This window comes from Geotrypetes seraphini, chromosome 6, assembly GCF_902459505.1.
Source record: "Geotrypetes seraphini chromosome 6, aGeoSer1.1, whole genome shotgun sequence".
Taxonomy (NCBI): domain Eukaryota; kingdom Metazoa; phylum Chordata; class Amphibia; order Gymnophiona; family Dermophiidae; genus Geotrypetes; species Geotrypetes seraphini.
Genome location: NC_047089.1, coordinates 171,996,132 through 172,019,711, shown reverse-complemented (window position 1 = coordinate 172,019,711; position 23,580 = coordinate 171,996,132). Strand labels below are relative to the sequence as shown.

General features: G+C 43.2%; 1 protein-coding gene across 3 annotated transcripts in view; it reads right to left on the bottom strand.

Moving 5' to 3' along the window:
• MID1 (midline 1) overlaps window positions 1-23,580 on the bottom strand; it is a 505,597-nt gene that overhangs the window by 210,192 nt on the left and 271,825 nt on the right. The gene's annotated exons all lie outside the window — the stretch shown is intronic.

Sequence of the window (23,580 nt, the reverse complement as noted above, 5' to 3'; positions counted from 1 at the left end):
CTATACCTGTAAAGGCTGTTATTTCCACATGTATAACTTGTGGTAGTCCATTGCAATGGTTGATGAACACAGCAAATTTCGTGGTTCACGTGGAAAATATGCCAGTAACCCCCGGGCAAGTAAGCAGACAAAGCACCAGACTGAAACATTTGCAAACTATTTCCAAGATAAGACTGATCAGTTATTGGCTGCTTTAAGTCTCTTTTCATGAGTGAAACGGTATGGTGGCCATGTTAGTCTACTCTTCTAGATAATATATAGAAATGAAACAAAAACAAAGAAAAAAAAATTATTTTTATTGGATTAATTTAGGGCTCCTTTTATGAAGCTCTGTTGAGGTTGTTTTTTTTTTTTAAATCGCTGGCTACAGTTATATTGACTCCGATGCTCATAGGAATTCTATGAGTGTAGGAGCTAATACGATCACGGCCGGCGATAAAAAAGCCTAGTGTGGTTTCATTAAAAGGGGATGGGGGGGGTTAATGTAGTTTATGATTAGCTTTCGAAGGTAACCCCTTCTTCCTCAGCAATCTCTTTTCATGAATTAAAATAGAAAAAGCAATTGGATTAATACATTAAAATGTCTTGAGATTTTTTTTTTTCTTTCAGCGACTGTTTATTTTTATGTTGACTTGTCTTCCTGAAGGGGGAACAAACTGTCCGTGGCATAAGGTGATAAGATTAGACAAATTACTTAATAAGTATTCCTGTTTATGGGAGGAGTGGGAAGGCCAAGAATCTCTGTCACTATGAGAATTCAATTTGAAATGGTACACACCCAGAGGAAATTTCTAAGAGTTTATTTTGGCTAGAGTGTAATTGATAATTGGCTCAGTTGATGACTCCAAATCTTTCACTGTTCTCAGATCATAACCTTTAATGGTATTCCTGTTCAGTTAGCTGTTGGTTTAACCCTTTAACTAGAGTGCTAATTTAATCCAAACAGGAAGACGGAAGCAAACTGTCAATGGTATAAATTCTGCAGTTTCATAAGCTTCTGATTGAAAAAGTACTGTCCTTTGACACTGTAAAACTTACAGTGCGTGTGTGTGTGTGTGTGGCTGGGGGGGGGGGGTGTTTAAAACTACTTTATGTATTAATCTAGCAACACTAACAATTCTTTATGTCTTCTCTTTTGTAGCCCAAAACAAAAAAGAAAGGACCTTTGTTCCAAAAACCACTGGCAAATCCCAAACAAAACAAGATGGAACAATAGTTTCTGGGTGTCACAGGAATGCACTGTTAGCTAAGCCCTGATGCAGCGACTCGGCGGTTGCGAAACTATGGCCACCGTCAGCAAGGAGAACTGTTGATATGTAGGGAGGCATGAAAAACAAAGAGAAAGGCATGGAGACTAAGCGGTGAGGAGAGAAAGTAGCATTCACAGCTGGCAACCTGTTGGCACTGGAACTGATATACAGTTCAGATAAGTTTTTGTACTTTATCAATTGAATATTTTGTACAGAGGAGTGAAGTCAAAAGCACAGCAGACATTTAGTTGGCACAAGGAACTGATATCCAGATAAGTTTTTGAACTCCACTAATTGAACATTTTGTAAAGAAAGGTGAAGTGGAATGAGTGAAAGGAGGTTTTTTCGCTGATGATAAAAGTTACGAAGGGAAGCTAGTGTGAGAGCTTCATTTTTGTAGCCTTGAAGGGGTGTTTTCCCTGGGCTTCTGAGGCTTTTTCCTCCTGTTAGAAGAGATATTAGATTGGTAGTATAATAATATATTTATTGTGGAAACATCACTTAGCTCTCTTTAATTTTACTTTTTACTGAAAGCATCAGAAGTAACCAGGTAAAAGGAGTAAAAATTAGTGAAATTATTATTTTCGTAAAAATAAAATACCAAAATGTTTCCTGCACTTCTTTACAAATAAAAGTGACAAAACCTTTAGTTATGTACACTAACTAATTACATTTTCTTAGTTACTCTACAAGTATGGTATATATGTTTTATGGAAACTCAACATGATCTCTGCCTCAGGCCCTGGAAGACCTCTGACAAGTCATTGTATCTCCCTGCGCCACCAAAAGCTGGCCAACATACCTAATGATCGATATAATCTGGCTTTCACAGTCTACAAGCTTATAAAATGTTACATACTCGTACATGGTTTTAGATCAGTTTTGTTTTATATGTATTATTTTGTTCTGATATGAACACAGAAACCCACAGATTCTATAAAAGGTTGCCCACAGTTGGGTGCTGGAATTTGCAAATGGATCTAACTGAAGCTGTGTGCTGTTCTATAACTTTGTGCCAACTCTTTTTGTGCACAACCCAAAAGTTGATACCCATCTATGCCTATCCCATGGTCACGTCTCCTTTTGGGTTGTGCACAAGAAAGTTAGGCAACAGTTGGCAACTTAATCGGTGCTATCTCTTCGTTAAGTTGCATACAGATCTTGGATCTATGTGCAAATTCCAGTGTCCAACTGTGGGTGACCTTTTATAAAATCTGGGCATTTCTGCGTTCATATCAGAACCAAATAATACATATAAAACAAAACTGATATAAAACCATGGACTTATGAAACGTTTTATATACTTATGGACTATGAAAGTCAAATTATATCAATCATTAGATGTGTTGTCTCAAAGGTTAGGTGCTAATTTATAGAAAAGGATTGATCCATGCCTAACTTGAGCATTAGACTTATACCTGTTTCTATCAGGCCCAAATCTAGCACCCAAAATTAAGTGTGACCTGCGTGCTATTCAAGTTGTTTATAAAGGTTGGGTGCCCTTTATAGAATAGAGGTTTAGTGTGGATCTTTTCAGTGTCTAACTCTCAGAGCTATGTATAGAATCCCTTCCAAAACAACTTGATCCACCCAGTTTGCCCATTCATTCTTCTAAACACAGGTCTTACAACCCCCCCTACATACACACACACCCTACACACATGGTAAGATCCCTTCAAGGATAATAGACACATATAAGGAATCCTAATAAATAAATATTGGTGAACTAAGATGACCATATGTCCTGTTTTGAACGGGACCGTCCCGTTTTCAGGCCCCCCTGTCCCGTTGTCCCCACACACAACTTTGGGACGCCGAAATGTCCTGTTTTCAGGGACAGTGTCCCAAAGCTATGCTCGGGGACAACGGGACAGGCGATCACTTCCTGTCCGTACCTGCCACACACACACACAAAAAAAAGACTCCCTCCTTCCTTTACCCCGGTCCGCTGCTATCTTACCGCCCTGCTGCTGCTGCTGCCAACGCCGACACGAAGTTTTCTTTCCGACGTCAATTCTGACTTCGGAGAGGATGTTCTGGGCCAGCAAATCGTTATCTGGCTGGCCCAGAACGTCTTCTCCAACGTCAGACGTCGGAAAGAAGACTTCATGTTGGCGTTAGCAACAGCAGGGCAGTAAGATAGCAGTGGACCGGGGGAAAGGAAGGAGGGAAGCCTTTTTTTTGCGCATGCGGCAGGGAGGGAAGGAGGTAGGCAGGCAAGCAGGCTGGCTTCGGGGGTGGGGGTGGGACAAAGTCTGGAAGGTAGTGAGAGGGATATAGGAAGGAGGCACTGGGGGCACTAAAGACATAAGAAGGGGCACTAAGTACATGGGAAGGAGGCACTAAGGACATGAGAAGGAGGCACTGGGGGCACTAAAAACATAGGAAGGGGCACTAAGGACATGAGAAGGAGGCACTGGGGGCACTAAAGACATGGAAAGTGGCACTAAGGACATGGGAAGGAGGTACTGGGGGCACTAAAGACATGGAAAGGAGGCACTGGGGACACTAAAGACATAGGAAGGGGCACTAAAGACATGAGAAGGAGGAACTGGGGGCACTAAAGACATGGGAAGGAGGCACTGGGGCACTAAATACATGGAAAGGAGGCACTGGGGGAACAAAGACATGGGAAGGAGACACTGGGGGCACTAAAGACATGAGAAGGAGGCACTAAAGACATAGGAAGGGGCATTAAGGACATGGGAAGGAGGCACTGGGGGTACTAAGGACATGGGAAGGAGGCACCGGGGGCACTAATGACATAGGAAGGAAAGAGAGAGGCAATAGAAAGGGACAATTATTGGACTTGAGTGCAGAAAAAAAGAAAGACATGAAAGAAAGGATGCACAGTCAGAAGGAAATGCAACCAGAGACTCATGAAATCACCAGACAGCAAAAGTAAGAAAAATGATTTTATTTTCAATTTAGTGATCAAAATATGTCAGTTTTGAGAATTTATATCTGCTGTCTATATTTTGCACTATATTTGTCTATTTTTCTATAGTTACTGAGGTGACATTGCATATTTTAAAGTCATCTGCTTTGACATCTTTGAAACCCCCCAAATATAAATGATAATTAACATTTTCTCTCCATATAGTGAGCTTTGTAGTTTTTTTAAAATTTTATGGTTACCATTATGAATTAATAAGATATTATGTGTACATGAAAAATGAATGGAAGAAATTGGGGGTGGGATTGGGGGTGGGGCTAGGATGGGATTGGGGTGGGGATAGGGCGGGATTGAGGGCGGGACTGACAATTAATATATGTCCCCTTTTGATGAAAAAAATAAATGGTCACATTATACAAAACCCACTTTAAACTAGAGGTTGGGATATATCAAGTTGGCAAAATACCTTTAGAGATTGAATATTCAAATGTCCATGCACCCTTTACAGTTTGGACTATGCTCTCCTGCCTCAATGCAGACATAAGGTATACAGCTATGCTGTACCCATGTTGCACATTCTAGTGGAATTCTCAAAGAGAAATACCACATGAAGACTTCATGCCCCGTGACAACTATCATTATTTCCCTCTTTGCTTCTGACCCAATCAAGTTCAAATTATGCCACTTTTTTGGCTTTCATCATTTTTTGTCAGGTCTATTCTAGGTTTCCATCATCCTCTGAGTAAAAAGGTATGTTTTTCCACACTGTCGCTTCACTTTTATATGACTGCTTGACAATTATTGTCTACCATTTTCATCATGTTTATAAAAACATCCTGGCATTCTTCTTGCTTCAGACTCAACCATGAAGGCACACATGAGGTCAGCAACTTCTCAAGAACATCAGCCATCATGTAGATTAAGGTTTCTTCTCCTACCAGATGACTTCAGAGTTCCTATCCAATCATTAATGCTTAAACCTACTGTGACTCATATCCTGCTCTTCCACAATCTCTTCTGAAATCACAGTAGCTAATTTAAAAAAAAACAACAAAAAACTACTACTTGTGTCAACAGATGTCATTCCAGAGAGCATTTTCCTCCTAAATAATACCTATAGTATTCTCAAGTCCAGCTGCTGGTGATGTGTGAGCAACAGGTGGCACAGTGGAGAAGACAAGTGCTTTAACTGCTAGAGAAAACCTTTAGCAAAGTGAGGAATGATGTGGCAGAAGGAATGAAGCCTGAGGCCAGGGCCATTAGCCACATCCCAGCAACTTGAAGACTAGTCCCTCACTGTAGAATATGGCTTCACAACTCAATACTGCTTTTGTATCAAGTTTATTAAAATTTGATAAAATTGCTTTTTCAGAAATTTCACAGTGATGAACATTAAAAATGGGGAAAACAAACAATTTATTGGGGGGAACACTGACACACTTCAAACGAGAGGAAAGTAAAAGGAATAACTACAATCAGTATAGGAAAGAGAATGGAGAAAGGAAATGACAATGTATTCTATCATGCTTGCTCCCTGTAGAACTCCAGATACATATAATAAAATCTTCATTTAACAATCTTTAACAAAAATTTCCACATCTTGAAATCCACAAAATCATAGCTTCAGTCTTTACAAACAGAATGTGAAAAAGTATAAAGAAAAGCTGCACTATGGTCCTCTTTAACTAAGCTGCGGTCAACACTGCTCCGAAGCTCATAGGAATGCTATGAACATCAGAGCAGCATCAGGCCCGTGGTAGAAACTTCTACCATGGCTTAGAAGTATGTTTGCTGGTCAGTAACAAAAATTACACCTTGCTATTAAAATCTAGTCAAAATATGTTGTTGTTTTCTTCAAGCTATATCAACAGATGAAACATACAGTAGGTTTGGTACAGGAATACTTATGGATGGGAATATTGCTGGTATTATGACACACAAAACCACAGCCTGTTTTGCGTCAGCCTTGTTGTTTCTGCAGTATCAACAAAAAAAAATGCTTTGGTTAGCAAACCTGCCACGAAAGCAGAGGAGGAAAAAAAGATCTACATATCTCAGTCTTGTTTATTCTAGTGGAACCAGCTTTACCACAAATATACTTTGATTTGTCTTTTTAGTCTATGGTCAGTTAGAAAAACAAAAACGAAAGAGAAATGAAGAACAGTGAAAGAATGAACAAGGCCAAAGTCAATACCATACATATCTATTAAATTTTGGTTGCTGACTTTAGAGCTAATGTCTTCCAGGGAATTGTGCATATTTTTCTAGTGCAGGGTCTTAATAAAAAGAAACATTTTTCATTCAAAGTACACAGCATGTATTTGAGCAAATGCAGTACCCTGACAAAAGGGAGGCCTCAATGCATCAGACTTGTACCCACACATAGGGGTCTCTGGGAGGGGGGTTGAGCTTCATGATGGCCTTCCTTAGGGTTTCCAGATGTCCTCTTTTTAAGAGGACTGTCCAGGTGTCTTGACAGATTCTCAAAACCCAACAGTTTGTCCGAGTTTTGAAAAGCGTTGAGCTTAGGGGCATGTCTGGAGGGCGATGCAATAATGTCACATGTATACACACTTGCATGTGATGTTATCACTTCACATTTGTGCAGATACCCTCCAGACATGGCCCCAAAGAGATGAGGTTTGTGTGGGGCTGGGGCTGGGGCAGGGCTGTGGGCAGAACAGGGTGGGGCCACATATCCTCTTTTTCTGAAGGACAAATCTGGTAACCCTAGCCTTCATAGGTCAGGAAATAATGGGAGGAGGTGAGTTGGGTATTTGTTAGGGGATCAGGTGGTAATGGAGGGTAGGATGGATGCCTGTTGGAAGATCAAGTGATGGCAGGGGGCTGTTGAAGGGTGTTGGTGAAAGGTGGGAAGGCATCTTCACAGAGTTAACCATAAATTTTACATCTTTAAGCCTGAAATACATTCGTAAAATCCAATTCCTGTCATATTCTAATGCAAATGTAGCAATAAGGGATGCTTTATTCAATACCATATCAGATTCCTCCAATAAGCCAGTAACATCAAGACTGGCCTCTTGGTTCTGAGTTAATATAATAAGCTTTTGTTATCGGAGGCATGGATTCAGCAGAAATTTGTAAGACTTCCTTCAGAAATTTCTTTAACTTTTCTATAGGTTGCAATAAAGAAGACTGAGGAAAATTCAGAAATCTTAAATTTAGGCTGCGTTCATAATTTTCAGGTCTCTCCATTTTCTAATGAATGTTTAAATTATCTTTTACCAAAGTTAATTAAGTATCTTTTACTCCTATAATTTTCCCCAATTCATGAACTTGGGAGTCAACCTTGGTAGTAAAGTCCCCAGTTTGTTTAACATGTAGCTGTACCATTTCAGGGAGTTGCAAAACTTTATCTAAATGTTCAGACAATTTCACCTCCAGGGCATCGACTGCCTCCAATGTGATTTTCTCTGGTCTTTTCTTCAACCTGGTGGAGCTCTCAATTCCAGCCTCCTTGGCTCTAGTCGCTGCAAGTCCAGGCCCCTGGGGAGCCTCCCCAGGACATCCTGCCGCTGCTCCCGCACCAAATTTCCCTGGCTGGTACTTGGGTGAAGTAGAAGTGACGTCCCAGAACTGAAGCTCTCGTCGGCAACCTCTCCGGTATCCACACCTAAGCTTCCCATCAGCCTTTCAATTTCACTTCCGGGTTTGAGTGGAGTCTCGCGGTCTTCGGGGCTCAGCCACACTGAAGGCGAAATCCCCTGTCTGCTGCTCGACTCTCCTCCGAAGATTCTCCTTAGAACTGGACAGTAAGAGGAAACTCTCCAGTGTACGCTGTCCCGATACCGGAGGGGGGGAGGAGGGAAGGGGGAACCGGGACGGCCGTGAACAGTCACGGTTTCCCTTTCCTCTTTACCATGCTATCAATAGGCGGTATTCCGATGCTGTTCAGAACGTCCTCTCACCGATCTGTCTCTGCTGCCATCTTGCCTCCCTCAGCAGCCATCAGGGATGCATATGTATACTGGGGAAGGACAGGCTTGAGAGTTAGAAGGGCAGATGCCAGGATGCTGCAGAGAGAGAGGTGAGGGTAAAGTGATGCCATTGCTGGGAGGGCCCCTGCCCACTTATAGCTGTGACACTGGCACCTAATTTCTCTTGCACACAAATGTAAAGGGGGTACTAACAGGGGAAGGGGAATGGGTACATCAGGAGCATTTCAACTATTCTTCTCTGCAATTTATACAATAGTTGCATGTACATACTCAGCCATTTATGCCAACCATAGACACACCTAAAGTCTGGCATGTACAGACTTACATTTGTATTCTAGAACAGCGGTCTCAAACACACGGCCCAACGGGCCGCATGTGGCTCTCCAGGTGTTATTTGCGGCCCATGGTCTGGACGCGATCAACAGCATTTCTCTTCCCTTTTCCCTTCCTTTTGTAGCAGCAGTGTGTCTGGAGGCTCCTCACGCTATCCACTCCTGCATCAGAAGCCTCTCTGACGTCACAACATCAGAGAGGCTTCAGACGCAGGCGCGGATCTTGCAAGGAGCCGCCACCCACGGCTTTGAATGGAATGAGCCGGCCAGACACGCTGCTGCTCCACAAGGAAGAGAACGGAAGGGGAGGGGAAAGAGAAATGCTTCTGCTAAATAGGAAAGAGGGACCCTAGGGAAATGCTGCTGCTGCTGTACAGGGAAAGGGAGAGGGAGGGAAAGGGGAAAGGGAAATGCTGCTTCTGTTGCTGCTGCACCCAATTGGGGAAAGAGAGGGAAGGAAGGAGAAGGGAGAGGAGAGGAACAAGAGAAAAAGCCAAGTTCATGGGAGGGAGGGAAGGAAAGGAGATATCAGACCATGGAGGGGGAGGGAGAGATGACAGGTCATGGGGGAAGGGAAGGAGATAGATGCAAGACCAGGGGAAAGGAAAGAAGAAGGGAGGGAGAGAAAGGAAGGAAAGAGATGCCAGACCATGGAAATAGGACGGAAGAGAGAGATAGGAAGGGAAGGTAAGACATGGAAACGTAGATTTTGAAAAGAAAGCAGAAAAATTGAAAATTAAGTTAATGCCAAAGATGGATGCAAGGCAGAAAGTGAAGACAGAGAAAAAAACAGTCAAAAGACAAGAAGGCCCTGGAAACATAGTTGAAAGCACAGAAAAATAAATTCACAGACAACAGAGGTAGGGAAAATGATTTTATTTTCAATATAGTGATTGAAATGAGCCAGTTTTGAGAAAGAAAAGATATTAAACTTTAAATGGGAGGGCTGCAGAAAAAATAGAGTACTTGGAGGGCCGCAGAAAAAATAGTTAATGTCTTATTAAAGAAATGACAATTTTGCATGAGGTAAAACTCTTCATATGTTTATATACCTTTCCTTTTAACTGTTAAAGGAAAGTTTTATAAACTATAAAGAGTTTTACCTTATGCAAAATTGTCATTTCTTTAATAAGACATTAACTATTTTTTTCTGTGGCCCTCCAAGTATCTACAAATCCAAAATGTGGCCCTGTAAAGGGTTTGAGTTTGAGACCACTGTTCTAGAATAAATTTGGTGCACAACTCTGCCATTGTAGAATATTAGCTTAGAACCCAGATTTTAGATGCAGTGGCATAGTAAGGGTATGTGTAGAGGTAGACCGCCCCGGGCGCCATCTTGGTAAGGGTGCCAGCACCTTTCCTCTTCTCTACCCTAATCCTTCCCCACCCCTCCCACTGCACACTCCTTCCCTCCTCCTCCCCCCGCCCCAATGCATCTAACTCTTCACTATCATGAACAGCAGCTCCAATCTGCTGCTCGCACCAGCCTTGGTTCTTCCTCTGAAGTCACTTCCTGGTTGCAGGACCAGGAAATGACATCAGAGGAAGAGCCAAGGCTGGTGTGGGCAGCAGGTTGGAGATGCTGCTTGCACAGGCAAAGTTAGAGGTACAGAGGAATGGATGGGGCATGTGTATGTGGGGGGGGGGAGGAAAGGAGCAGGGGGTAGAGAAGAGGAAGAGGGGTGCCACCGCCCCAGACGCCTCCCACCACCCATTTAATAATAGATTACAGGTTGAGGCAAAGGATAACATCAGCTGCCAATAAAATATAGGATTTGTTTTAAAATGCCTTATTTGGTGCATAACGGTTTAGGAAAGGAGGGGTTGGGTATCTCACTCAATTTTTACTGTGGTTATCAGCAGGGGGCGAGATCTTTGCTCTCTGAAGAAAGTTCCTTTAAAAGAGACCCCAGTTAAAGACATTAGTAATGTTGCATTTAGATATCAAGAGCCAAAACTGTGGACTAGCTTGCCCCTGGAGAGCCAAATGGTGAAGGATAGTTGGATTCCAGACAAAAACTTTGAAATGTTTTCATTTCAGAAAGCTTTAGGGGTGGTAAACAAAGAGCTGAAGGATGATTCATGTAGCTGAGAACTGGGAAATTTTGAATGATGAATGATGATTAATTAGAAGAACTGTTCTATTTTATTTTTATGTGACTGTATGTCTTGTCTTAAGTGAGAAGCAATGTGTTATATGACATATGGTTTTCTTTTTTTCTTTTGATTTAAGCTTCAATACCCTGCCTTGAAAGCTAGTTGTCAGGCAGGTAATAACCTGAAACAAAACAAATTCCTTTTTAAGAGTAGACTTAAAGAAAAGGAATATTTATAAATTGGAGTATTGCCAAAACGAAGGTATGTTCCTTCCATTTCAAAACACATAAAATGACCAAGAAATCTCCAACCCAATGAAACCAAGTGCAGAAGCAGCAAATGGTATGAAGACTTTGAAGAATGCATTACAAAACAAGCAGGGCTAGTTATCTTTGTTGATTTTCTTAAAGGACATAACCCTAAATAAAGACTTTATTTGCCGAGGGTAGAATGTGGATCAGAATCCAAGGACATTTTGTGCCCGACCTCTAAAATCAGCCTCAGGAACCCCCATGTAGGAGTAACAGAACCTGGGTGGGGGTGGGAATACCAAATGATATACAGCGAAAGCAACTGTGATGTTAATCTGCTCAACCATGGGTGATGATATAAGTAATCCTGACATTGCTTTCAAGAAGCTGATCAAAGTAGGTCAAATCACATTGACCTGACTTAATTTAACATGCTTTGTCAGAGATATACAGGGTAGACTCTGTCCGCAGGCAGTGATACATTCTGCTATCAATGTAGAATTCTGTCACAATAATAGGATATGCTGTGTTAATTAGACCATAAAGATATAGGACCAGATTTTGTAAATGGTACTCAAAAAATGGGCATTGAAACAGTGGCGTAAACGAGGGGAGGAGGAACCCCCCGCGCCCTCCTCTCCAGCCCCGCGCCATACTCATACTCTCCCTTCCCCCCGTACCTCTTTAAATCTTTGTCAATGCAAGCAGCTTCTCCGGCCTGCTGCTCGCACCGGTGTTGGCTTTCCCTCCAATGTTGCTTCCTGGCCCAGCGATTTAGAAGTGATTTTAGAGGGGAGCCAGGACGGCACAAGCAGCAGGCTGGAAATGTTGCTCGTGATTTAAAGAGGTGGGAGTGGAGGTGGGAGTGGGGTGGGGAAGGGAAGGCACAAGCTTGGCATAGGGGGTGAAGAGGTGCTGGCGCCCCCACCAAGATGGCGCCAGGGGTGGTCCACCTCCTCTGCTCGCCTTAGTATGTCACTGCATTGAAAACAATGGGCACTAAGCTCTAAAGGATGAGCACCCCTTACAGAATAATGCTTAATGCTAATTCTCATGCCCTAACTTTTGGGCATCAGATTTATGCCTGCTGAAACCTGATGCTAAATGCTGGTGCCCAAGGTGGGCATGCTAAACCAGTATTCCATACCTACATATGTAACTTTTTGGAATGCCCCAGCCCATCCATGCCCCCCTTTTGAGATACATCCTATGAAAGTTGGGCACCTTGCCTTATAGAATAACATGCAGCCAGGTACACACACAAATTTTAATGAGTGCCAATCAACATTGATAATTGGTTATTAGTACCCAATTATAGATGATTCAGAGCTCATTATTAATTCATTTCCATATGGCATGCTCAAATTTGGGTCCGCAGATTTGGTTGCCATATATAGAATCAACGAGATTGTGCTAATTTGAACTGGTTTCCAAATTCTAATTATCCTTTACAGCACACACTTACCCCTCCCTTTATACAAAGCATAACACGGTTTTTAGCGCCAACTGCAGCGGTAACAGCTCTGGCCCCCATAGAATTCCTATGAGTGTAGAAGCTGTTACCGCCATGGCCAGCTCTAAAAACCATGCTATGCTTTTGTAAAAGGGAGGGGTAAGTGTGTACTATTTATTTATTTATTTTTGGGGGGAAGGGGCGTGTCAGAGGCGGAGAATGGGCATAGATGTGCTATCAGCTAGCATACTGACATTTACTGCTGTGCTAATTGGTTACCATTTTCATAATACCGGAGCCCTTAGCATCATCTAAATAGGGAGCGGTAAGTGCTCACACACTAATTTCTTTCAATGGCTGCAAGCTAATGCTAATGTGGTCCTTTTAGCGCTAAAGATTAGCATGCGCTAAATACTAAGGCACCCATAGAATATAATGGGTGCCTTAGCATACGTTAATCTTTAGTGCACACTAAATCGGTTAGTGCGCCTTAGTAAAAGGACCCCCAATATTAGCACATGGCCAAAAATGAAACAAATAAGAAAAAAAAAAGCCCTTTTTGATGGCCAAGCTAGAAATGAACTTAGCATATGGGTAAATCTGTGTAAAAGCGTACCAAGCCTCCATTTCATAGTACAGCTTAGTAAAAGGGTCCCTAAATTATTTATTATTACTACTTATGTTTTATCATTTCTATAATGCCACTGGATGCACTCAGTGCTATACACAAACACTTTAAGCGACGGTCTTTGCTCAACAGAGCTTACAACACATCTCCCCTGAAAAGCTACCCTTTCCTCCCTCATCTAATACAGACATCTGCTCACTCCTCTCACTTCCTGACCCAGCAAGGTGGCAGGAGAGGGAGAGCAGCACACTAGTGCTGCCCGATTCAGGAAAAAAATTTTGTTTCGATTCAGCCCATTGAATCGATTCGATTTTCCTGCCCAATTGGGTGTTTTGTTTTTTTTCAAACATCCTGGTGGGTTTATTTTATAGCTTCTTCACCCCCTTTGCCTTCTCCTAACCACACTGGTGCTATGGTCTAAACAAAAAAAACAAACAAAAAGGACTTTTCCTCTCTCTGTTAAATCCTAGCTCACGTTTGCGGTCTAACACCAGCTCTGGAAGGATACATGTTTCAAATCTGATATATTGTAATTACAAAACAGAAAATAAAATTAGTTTTTCAACCTTTTGTTGTCTGGTCTTTATTCAAATCTTGTTGGTCTCAGGCTCTGGTTGTCTTCTGATAACTTGCTTGCCAGGGTCTCCTTTTTTCTTCTTTCTCCGTGTTAACCATCCATCTGACATCTCTCTCCTCCCCTTCTGTTTCCCTTCCCTCCCCCGGAGGTCTGACATCTTTCCTTATTTTCGTCTCCATCCACAGATCCACCTTTTCTCAACTACCCTTTCATCCAGCATCTCTCTCTCCTTCCCCACCACCCAGGGTCCACCATCTCTCCCTTTCTCTTCCCAACTACCCTCCTATCCAGTATCTCTATCCCCTTTCCACACCATCCCTTGTGTCCAACTTCTCTCTCTTTCTGTTCCTTCCTTCCCTAAATCCCATTGTCCACCATCTCTCTCCGACTCCTCTGTTTTTAGACCCATTATTTCTTCCCCCAAAGTCCGGCATAAGCACGTGTCTTTGAACCCCCCTCCCTCTGTGTACTTCTACACCAGGGCCCGCCCCCCTGAAGGCCTGGGCCACCATCCCTGAAGGCCTGTCCCCCCCTTGAAGGCCTGCACCCCCTGCCCAGCTGTGCCCTGCCCGCATGTACCCATTTTATTATTTACTTCTTTTCTCCTTCTTGCTTCCCTACTTCTCCTCTTCACTGTTCTCTTTCTTTCCCTTTCTCCCACCAGAACTTTTTCTCTGCTCACTCCTTCCCTCTCTCCAAATACTCTTTATCCTCTTTCCAACTCTATATTTCTCTTCCTGTCTCTTTTCTCATTCCCATCCTTCATTCAGTACTTTTTCATTCCTTTATAACCTAGTCCTATTGGCTCTTCAACCCTTGCCACCTTCCCCTCAGCTCTCCTCTCAGGCTGCCTACACTTGATCTCTCTCTCTTTTTTTTTTTTTTTTAATCGTGCAGCAGTCTGATGGCAGATCCTCCCTTCCTCCCCCTGAAGCCTGCCTGCCTTCCCCCAAGCTGACCTGCCACCGATTCCACCTCCCGCCACTCACCCCCTGCCCGCCGCCGCTAGCAGACTCCATTTAACCCCCCCCCCCCCCGGCTGCTGCTGCAACTCTAAAAGGGCCAGGCGCATGCAGCGATTGCACCCGCCTGTCCATAAGCCTTCCCCCAACTTCAATTCTGACGGAGAGAAGGCTTATGGGCCGGCGGAGTGCAATCGCTGCACGAGCCTGGCTCTTTTGGAGTTGGAGCAGCGAGCGGAATTAAATGGAGCTGGCGGGCGGGTCGCAAACAAGCAAGGACCAACAGCAGCATTGTCTATCAAGGCCTGCAGTCATCGTAGCAGCCCATCGGGCCCACCCTTTAATCTGGCTCTGGATGCGCAGGAGGCTAGGGGGGAAGCCAGACACCAGCACTTCCGACTAACCCTCCCCCCTCGCCCTCTAAAGCAGGAGTGGCAGCGGTCGGCCAGCAAGAGGCAGCGCTACCGCTCCTGCTTTAGAGGGGGAGGGGGGAGGGTCAGTAAGCGAATCGGGAAGCCATTTTTTTTTGTTTTGAATCGATTCGAATCAATTCACCCGAAGTGAATTGGTGAATCGATTCGAACCATGAATCGGGCAGCACTACAGCATACCTCCAAATTGCTTCAAAAAACCCACAAAACACAACTGCAGAATAAGTAGTATAATGATGGAATTGTTATTATATTTGATCATGACATTTATAGTAAATTTTGAAATTGATGATGGTTTGAAATTATGTATGAGTTATTTAAAAATATTTATTTACACATATTTCACATGTTTTGCATAGAGTATAATTTATTAAGAGATGAGTACATAACAATTTAGCTTCATTATAGAGTGGTGAATAATGCATATACACAAGGTAGATTTGCATGCCTGTCATCTTTATTATATGCAAATCTGCCTCATGCATATTCAGTAGGGACTGGCTGGGGATCCCCCAGGACAGGTATAAGAACCACTGTTCTACAGGACATTGCTGTTCAAGCTGGGCAGCACTTTGACAGTGTCACCCCTAGGGTTACCAGATTTTTGCTTGAAAAAAACAAGAGGATGCATGGTCCCGACCCATTCCTCCCCCCCCACCTAGCCCTGCATCATTCTGCCCCACAACCCCGGCCCCACACAAAGTTCATCTCTTCGGGGCCGCATCTGGAGGGCATCTGAATATGTACAGATGTGACGCAGTGATGTCACATGCATGCACACATGTGTGTGATGTCACTGCATTGCATCTGTGCATGTTCAGATGCCCTCCAGACAAGGGTTACCGGACATCCGGATTTTCACGGATAGCTTTTCAAAACCTGGCACTTTGTCCTGGTTTTGAAATGCTTCCAACGTCGTGACGGCATTCACAAACGCGAGGACGCAACACGGTGATGTCACATGCACACGCGTGACATCATTGCATCGCATACATGCAACGTCATCACGTTGCATCCAAGCATGTAGTCCCGACGCATGAGCAGGTTAAGGGGGCATGGCCATGGGTCTGGATTTTCCTTTGGGAAAATCTGGTAACCCTACTCCAGACATGGCCCCGACCACAATACTTTTCAAAATCTGGACAAAGTGCAATTTTAAGAAGCCATCCAGATGCCTGGACAGTCCTTTAAAAAGAGGACATATCTGGGTAAATCGGTGACGGGACTAAATCGCGCGAGACAACGGCGCGCTGACAACTGAGCGCAGACAACTGAGTGCAAGGTTGACGGCGCGCCGAAGAAATGCACTATTTTAAAGGGCTCCGACGGGGGGTGGGGGGAACCCCCCCCCCACTTTACTTAACAGACATTGTGCTGGCGTTGGGGGGGGGTTGGGGGGTTGTAACCCCCCACATTATACTTAAAACTGAACTTTTTCCCTAAAAAACAGGCAAAAAGTTCGGTTTCAAGTATAATGAGGGGGGTTACAATCCCCCCAAACCCCCAACGCCAGCGCGATATCTGTTAAGTAAAATAGGGAGGCTTCCCCTCCAACACCCCCCGTCGGAACCCTTTAAAATAGTGCTTTTATTCGGCGCGCCGTCAACCTTGCACTCAGTTGTCTGCGTGATTTTGTCTGTGAACGTCTGGTAACCCTAGTCACCCCATAGAGGAAAAAAACACATTTTCACTGTTGCACTTCCTTGGTGAGGTTAGAGAAGAGAAGCTTGCCCCTTTACTTCTCTGCATTACTTACATGAAGAGCACTGTTCCAAGCTGAGTGGGAGTCCTCCAACTGCATTGCTACCAATGATGGGTGGTGCTCCTATACCTAGGGTCACCAGATTTTACATCAATAAAATCCCGATCCTGAGACCTGCCCCCAGGCCCGCCCAGTTTCACCCATCCCTACCCCATTATATCCCAACTCCGCCCTCAGCTCCGCCCCCACTGCCTGTTCATTGGGCAGGAAGGCATCTGCACATGCACGGATGCCCTCTCCCGCCGCGATTTCTTTTCAAAACCTGGACAAAGTGCCAGGTTTGGAAAAGCCATCCGCACACGTCCTTAAAAGGAGGACATGTCCGGGAAAATCCGAATGTCTGGTAATCCTACCAATACCGTGTTTTAAATTGCCAGGGACAGATAGGTTCCCCGGAGTACTGCCGAGCTTGCCTGCCCCTCACTATTGGAAATATTACAGTGAAACAGCATCCCCTACTGTCAGGACTGTAGTTGGATGACTCCCGCTCAGTTTAGAGGGAACAGTGATGAAGAAGCATTCTCTTCTCCCCCCTCACCTCCTAGAAGTGCTAAGAAAGTAACATTTATTCACCCAGGTCCCCAACCTGATCAATGAGCAGCAAGCTAATCCCTCTTCCCATGTCACGGAATTTCATCACAAAATAAACAGCAGCACAGTCAAAATTCAAAATATTTTAGCCTGTGGTTTAGCTTTCTTAAACGGAACTTTCCTGTTTCATGTCATTTCTTACAAGTGCCAGCCCTCTCAATTAGCAGATCTAAATATGGGCAAAAACAATCAATTAAAGCTCTGGGAACCAATACCTAGAGCTGAGCATTTGCTGGCCCAGCAAAATCTTCACTTAAATACCAAAGGATGCAAGGAGAGAAAGAGACAAATATACAGATTGTTTTGCCCTGAAAGGGTGGTGTTTAAAAAAAAACAAAAAATCATAAAGACACGTTTGTATGAATATAGCAGGTTTATCTAAATACTTTGGATTGTATTTATATGATGATTTTTTTATTTATTTTTTCATTCTGAGCTGAAAAGAAAAATGTCTCACAATTAAGCTCTTTGTTGATGTCTTATGAAAATCACAGGTTTATGTGGGATTTTCTCAGAGACCAGGGGATACACAAGCACAGACACACACATATACCAAAGAAAATAGTAGACAATCATAGAAAAAAACCTAGACAACAGTGAGAATTTTAGCGATGAAAAGGGCAAACAGAATGCTAGGAATGATTAAGAAGGGGATCACGAACAGATCTGAAAAGGTTAGCATGCCGTTATACCGGGCTATGGTACGCCCCCACCTGGAAAATTGCATCCAACACTGGTCGCCGTACATGAAAAAGGACATAGTATTACTCGAAAGGGTCCAGAGAAGAGCAACAAAAATGGTTAAGGGACTGGGGGAGTTGCCATACAATGAGACTAGAAAAACTGAGCCTCTTCTCCCTTGAAAAAAGGAGACTGAGAGGGGACATGATTGAAACATTCAAGATATTGAAGGAACATAAGAATTGCCGCTGCTGGGTCAGACCAGTGGTCCATCCTGACCAGCAGTCTGCTCACGCGGCGGCCCCAAGGTCAAGACCAGTGCTCCAAATGAGTCCAGTCTCACCAGTTTAGCATGAACTTGTCCAACTTTGCCTTGAAACTTTTGCCTCTTCCTATATAACAGACTCCGGAAGAGCATTCCAGTTCTCTACCACTCTCTGGGTGAAGAAGAATTTCCTTACGTTTGTGCGGAATCTATCCCCTTTCAACTTTACAGAGTGCCCTCTCGTTCTCCCTACCTTGGAGAGGATGAACAGTCTGTCTTTCTCTACTAATTCTATTCCCTTCAATATTTTGAATGTTTCGATTATGTCCCCCGATAGATAGATTGTTCACCCTCTCCAAGGTGAAGAGAACGAGAGGGCACTCGCTAAAGTCAGAAGGAAAAAGATTCTGTACAAATGTAAGGAAGTTCTTCTTCACCCAGAGAGTGGTAGAAATCTGGAACGCTCTTCGAGAGGCTGTTATAGGGGAAAACACCCTTCAGGGATTCAAGAAAAGGTTGGATAAGTTCCCACTGGAACAGAACATACGCAGGTAAGGCTAGACTCAAATAGGGCACTGGTCTTTGACCTAAGAGCCGCCGTGTGAGCGGACTGCTGGGCACGATGGACCAGTGGTCTGACCCAGCAGCGGCAAATCTTATGTTCTTATGTGAACTGCTTTTGGTGTCAGTAAGAACTGCAAAGGGTGCATTCCCATGGGAAAGGCATGGATGGCTCATGGGAATTCCAGAAAATGACATGCAGTATTCTCGAATAGTACGGATGCGCATCCAACTTGTGCACCAGGATTTGCACCTAGTTTCAGCTGATGTACAGCCTCATGGCCCAAGAGCATTCATCGTGAAGCACACTTTATTGAATAGAGCTGGGTGCCATTTTGCTGAATTTGACCCAAAGTGTCCAGAAGAATAGGACCTTGAAAGTAGTCTTCTCCACCACTGCCCCTTAGGACTAGAAGGTAAGTAGAGTCGCCTCCTCCTTCCTTTACTAGATAATGCTAAAAAAAACCAGCAATGAGCAACCAGAGTGTACTCACGAATGGACGTTTTTCTTAAAAAAAAAAAAACCCAAAAACCTAAGGCATGGCCATAATATGAAAGAATACAGGAAACAAACAGCGAAGGAGACTCTGGTGCCCAATGCCCTTTATTTTGTACCAAGACTTGACACGATCGTGTTTTGGCCCCAAATGGGCCTGCCTCAGGAGTCTGAAATCTGAATGATGGTATGTGTACTATTCTTCAAAAGGAGTCAGGAAACAATAGTATAAAGCATAAAACGTGGCTCTTAAAGTCAACATGGCTGTCCTAACAAAAGCTTGGCGGCAATCTCTGTGAACAACTTTTTCAAAAGGAGCAAAAAAAATACAGACTGTCCGTAGACTACTGCAATTGCTACTAAACATAAGACCAATGGTCATCTAGCCCAATATCCCGTCTTCACAGAGGCCAAACCAAGTCACAAGTACCTGGCAAAAACCCAAATAGTAGCAGCATTACATGCCACCAATCCAAGACAAGCAGTGGCTTCTCCCATGTCTGTCTCAACAGCAGTTTATGGACTTTTCCTCCAGGAACTTGTTCAAAATCTTTTTTAAAACCAGCTACATCCTCTGGCAATGTGCTCTAGAGCTTAACTATTCTCTGAGTGAAAAAAAAAATTTTCCTCCTACTTGTTTCAAAATTATTACTCTGTAACTTCATCGAGTGTCCCCTAGTCTTTGTAAATCTTGATGCAGTAAATAAAATATATCCACTTACACCCATTCTACACCGCTCAGGATTTTGTAGACTTCAATCGTCTCTCCCCTCAGTCGTCTCTTTTCCAAGCTGAAGAGCCCTAACCTTTTTAGTCTTTTCCTTGTATGAGAGGAGCCCCATCCCCTTTATCATTTTGGTCACTCTTCTTTTAACCTTTTCTAGTGCCTTTCTTGAGATAAGGAGACCAGAACTGAACTCAATATGCAAGGTGAGATCGCACCATTGAGCGATACAGAGGCATTTCTATGGCGCAGAAAGGCAATACGCAGCACTGTACATTTAAAATTCAAAGCATGTTCTCTTGGTGAAAAAAATAAGATATATACAGTATATATATATATATATATATATATATATATATACACACACACACATATATATTTTAGTGCGCAGTTTGTGGGCACATTGCAAAACGTGTTCTGTAATAAGCTTTCAGCTGTAGTAAGCATACACTAGTGCTTACTGCCACTTTGTAAAAGAACCCCTTAATTAGGGTTACCAGACGTCCGAGATTGAGGCCGGGGCTGGAGTGCATCTGCGCATGCGCAAAATGCGATGTAAAGACATTGCACACATTCATGCATGCGTGCAACATCACCATGTTGCATCTGCACAAGCGCAGACGCACTCCATCCCTGGTCCGAGGAGACGAGATTTTTGTGGGGCTGGGGGGGCGGGGCAGAACAGGGCGGATGGAAAATCTGGTAACCCTACCCTTAATGTGGGGAAAAAAGGCTTCCTGCAAAACATTTTAACATGTTTTTGTGGTAATTTGCCTGTCAGTGCAAGCTAATCATGCATATTTATTGTTCTAAAATATTTTTTCAGGAGGGTGTGTGTCTTGGGCAAGAAGGAACATCATCAAGGTAACGTGTTTGCGTTATTGGCACACACTATCTGGATGATGCGGACTTAACGGAAGCAGCTCATATATCCTAAAGAGGAGGTGGTAAGTACACCTGCATTAATATTATTGGAGGTCTCATGCAAAAAAAAAAGCCCTATTTGGGGGGCCATATTACAAATGGGCTTAGAACTGAAGTCTACATATTGGCCCAGATTCTGTAACCGGTGCCGTTGTTGATGGCCGCCTTAAAAGTGGCTGCCGATCACGTGTCAGTAAAGCAACAGCGCCTGGTACAGAATTGTGCCTCCAGCAAAAGTAGGCCCTGGAAATGTAGGCCAGGGTTTTCCTGGCCTACATTTCCGGCACCTACCTATGTTGTGAATCGCACCTCTGTAGGCGCTTTAGGCTGCTTAATACCACTTCTGGCATTAGCCACGCCCACAGTAGTTTTAGGCAGCCTAAAGCGTACTTAAAGTTAGACTTGGTTTATAGAATAGTGCTTACACCTAGCAAACATGACTAAATTTAGGCATGGATGCCCTCATTCTATTATTACCCATTTCTGTGCCCTCTTTTTTGATTGCATGGAGTAATTGATTCTAATTAGCATCAGTAATTGCTTAAAATGCTGATATCAGTACTAATTAGCTTGGTATTCAATTAAATTGCACATGCAACAAAATTTGTACATACAATTTGAACACATTTTATAGAATTAGGGCATTAGTGTGCAAAACATCCCGCATTAAAATGCACTACACCTATTTGCTAATGCATTTTAGTAAAAGGGTCCCTAAATTCTTTCTTTGCGTTTTTTGTTTCTATAAATGCAAATATTTAACAAATCTGTTCAGACACAATGCACAATTATCATGGGAAAATGTTCTGTTTTTCTAACACTAGGAACTCTGTTCCATGAAATTCAGAGAGGCACATAAAATTAAACTCAAGCACATTTTTTGCACAACATAATCAAATATTTTTGAATCAAACCCAAAATCTTTTTTTTTTCCATTATGGGAAAGATATATTCGGATAGTTATGAGGCTCCAGAAGTTTGCATAATTAGAACTAGGCACAGGTCCCATGCAAGAAAGCAATTGATGGATATTAATTATAGAAAAGAAGTGCCAAGTTTCAACACAAATCTCAGAAATCTCTAAACTGCTAATTTATTTAGACATACCAAATTAATTCATCCAAAAAAACTATACTGCATTTCTGACATTCTCAACATCTTAATGTTGGTGGAATATATTTTGAAATCAAAAGGGGGTTTGCTTTTTTTTGTGCTTATGGTAAATTTTGTCCCTAATTTATTCCCTCTGGTTGGGCAGGATTAAAATAATTTGTTTCATTCATGAATCTCAATATAAAATGCTTAATGAAATGCAAAATGACATTTGATTCTGAGCAGAACAGGGGGTAATTAATTGCAGCAGACCGCATATCTCTCCCTCATGTCTTGGGCTGTAAACGTCTGCCCTGGATCCCGTCGAACGAATCTCAAGTCTGACCCCTGCAGGGAACTAAACGAAACACATCTATTTTCAATTTTGTTTTCAAAATGCTTAGAGAAGGTGCAGAAACCGACCACTAATAGCCTTCTACAAATAAATTATAAGCAAAGGTTTTATCCCGAGATTCTTAACTTTTTCATAAAGTCCTGTCACTATAGAAATACACGGAAAGGCAGCATTTGGTTTTGTTATTAACTTCACCAAAAGGGAACATATAGGTATATAAAACTGTCAAAGTACTATAGTAGGGTGTTCTTTACAGGAAGTGCTGTGGTAAGCCGTGCGTCTATGCCAATTTCCTCCTGTTCCCCTTCAACTTATTCACGCAAATCGATCTGCAGCAAAAAAGCTATACATTTACATGGAAAAGGCACACAGATGGGTGCTGGCAAAGATATACATCCAGGCACACACGCATGCTAATTTTTCCCGACACATACGGCCTCTTTTGTGACACACCCACACAGCCAAGGAAACCATCTGTCACCAACACACAAATAAGCTGAGCCTCGCTCTCGAACAAAGATTCTACCTACACCTCTCGCCTCCCTGTTTCAAGCCCGCACAGAAGCCACCCTCTTTCTGTCACTCTCACGCGCACGCACAACGCCACTTCACCCGTTTGCACTCTGAAGAAAAAGAGTCCCTTTCACCGCGCGCGCGCATTGCCTTTCCAGCCTCGTTAACTCTGCGCAGTGCACTCGCATTGTCTTTCAACTTGCTGAATAAACTCATTTTCTCTCTCATCAAAAACTACTTATAAAAAAACAGATGCTAATTAGTGCCACCGTCCCCCCCCCCCTCTAATCATATAACCAACTAGTCTAACAAACTACTCTTTGTCCCTAGCTTGAATTCTCCCTGTTCCCACAAACCTACAGCACCGGTTACCATAACTACGCGGTACGTCTATTTACCACCTAAGTGATCAAAGCAGGCGAGCAACACACACACACACACAACTTGCCAGACTTCCTAGTCCGAGCAGTAATTAACCAATACTCTCCTTGCCTATGGACTCCTGGTCCACCCTGGCAACATTGTTAGCAATAATAAACACCCATTCCTCGCCTTGAAAGAAAGTAGTAGCCTGGGGATAGTTCAGGAAGACTTCCAATAGCCACTTTTTTTTTAAAACGACACTTCCTGGGGATGCAGCACACCAGCTCTCTGGGGTTATTAGTCAGGAATGCATTAAGGATTCCGGCTTCCAAAGAAGCTGGGCTCCTCTCCGGGCTTTCTAAAGCTAAGCTGTGAAATTATTTTTTTTTCAGACCATCCCTGGGGCTTATTTTCATG